This window comes from Panicum virgatum, chromosome 3N (genome assembly GCF_016808335.1).
Source record: "Panicum virgatum strain AP13 chromosome 3N, P.virgatum_v5, whole genome shotgun sequence".
NCBI classification, from domain to species: Eukaryota; Viridiplantae; Streptophyta; class Magnoliopsida; order Poales; family Poaceae; genus Panicum; species Panicum virgatum.
The window spans coordinates 48,092,111-48,094,048 of NC_053147.1; the positions used below are offsets into that span (position 1 = coordinate 48,092,111).

Sequence of the window (1,938 nt, forward strand, 5' to 3'; positions counted from 1 at the left end):
CCCATTCTGTGGCAAGCCGAACGAGGACGCAATTGCACATTTGCAGAACTTTCTGGAGCTCTGCGACACCGTTGTCTTACGGGGTGTCACCGCCGACGTTGTCAAGCTTCATCTGTTTCCCTTTTCCCTCCTGGGAAAGGCGAAATAGTGGTTTTATAAAGAAAAAGACATCGACACCTGGGCCAAAAGCTCCAAGGCGTTCCTCGCAAAATTCTTCCCGCTGGGCAAAACAAATGCCCTGCGCGGGAGAATTTCAAGTTTCCAGCAGACAGGGATGGAATCCATCCCAGAAACTTGGGAGAGGCTGCAGGAATACATCCTGGCCTGTCCTCATCATGACATGGACGAGTGGCTCGTCCTGCAAAGCTTCTACAACGGGCTCACAACGACATCTCGAGCCAATATTGATGCCACTGCTGGAGGAGCCTTCCTCGACCTGACCATAGCCAAATCCAAAGCATTGGTCGAGAAGATGGTCTCCAATCAGGGGTGGAGCGATGAACGACCCCACACCAATGGCACGCATACTGTCAAGGAGACAGATATGAACGTTGCCAAACTGGACCTCCTACTAAAGCATCTCGGCGAAAGGGCCGAATTCAATAAGCATAGAGAAAACTATGCTCGTGCCATGGAATCGCACTTCACGTGCGAAGTCTGTGGTAATGATGGACACTCGGGGAATGACTGCCCCGAAACCCGTAAAGACTGCACCTACCTCAACAACAACAATAACGGGTACCGTCCACAACAAGGAGGCCAGGGGTGGAACCAGCCACGTCCACTTTTTCAGGGAGGTAATAACTACAATCCTTCTTATAATTCGAATTTCAATTCGAACCAACCTCCCTTGAGAGAACTTGTTCTTGGACAAGTTAAAATCAATGAAAATATAAATAAAAAGCTTTTGGCCAATGACAAATCCCTGGAAAGTTTAAATGTCAAGCTTGAAACTTTGTCTTCAACTCTTAAAAACCAGTTAAGTTTCAACAAAATGATCGAAACCCAGTGTGCACAAATTGCTACTTCGTTACCTGCTGTTGAGAGCGGGAAGATCCCGGAGCAACCCGAGTCTCCCGTTGAAAATGTCAGCATGGTGTCTACCTGACGGGATAACTCGTCCCGGAGGCCACCACACAATAACCATGCAGGTAGGTACTATCCCCCAAGGAACGACATTTGGGATGGCATGGTGGCAGCGGTGCAAGAGGATCCAGGGGTCCCCATGATCAGCTGCTTGTTCTACATCAAACACTTCGAGCGATGCCTATGCGATCTGGGGGCAAGCATTAATATAATGCCCAAGATAATATATGAAGCACTTGAATATCCTGCTCTTTCCCCCAACAACTATGCTTGTATAGCTTGCAGATTCAACCATTCGGTATCCCGAAGGGATAGCCGAACACGTTTTCATACGAGTACGAGACTCCTTCGTCCTTGCCGACTTTGTGCTAATGGATATGGAGGGCGACCTCGGAGTCGACCTTGTACTTGGGCAACCTTTTCTAAGATATGTCAGGGCAGGGATCGATGTCGGAAAGGGAGAAATCTGTTTTCGTGTCAGATGGGAGGACATGTTTTTCAGGTTTAAGAAGAGGGAAGAGCAGCGCTTCATAATCTAACAAGACAGTGAAGGGCAAGCACTCTGGGGTGCACCGGAACCCCAGCCAGATCACTGACCCTCCACACCTAGAAGAAAGAAGAAAACAAAGAAGGTATGGTGGAAGGTCGAGAGTTCGGCCTCGTCCAGTTCTCCAGGACGAGACGACCAATGGTAAGAATGGTGGAGAAAAGTCGTGCACGTCGGACTTTAAACGACGCGCCCTTGCCAAAGGTAAATTGGTATTTATCTCATATTTGCTTTCTCCGCTTTTCAACAATTTCTTCGCACCTTATTTGTTTTTCTCCACTGCATGTTTGAAATTTTCAAAATTG

At 48.0% G+C, this 1,938-nt stretch overlaps 1 non-coding gene across 1 annotated transcript; it reads right to left on the reverse strand.

Moving 5' to 3' along the window:
• Window positions 1-233: 233 nt before the first annotated feature.
• On the reverse strand, window positions 234-342 carry LOC120668234. Its single transcript, XR_005672331.1, has one exon. It is a non-coding gene; the product is annotated as a small nucleolar RNA R71 (small nucleolar RNA).
• Between the last annotated feature and the right edge of the window lie 1,596 nt (window positions 343-1,938).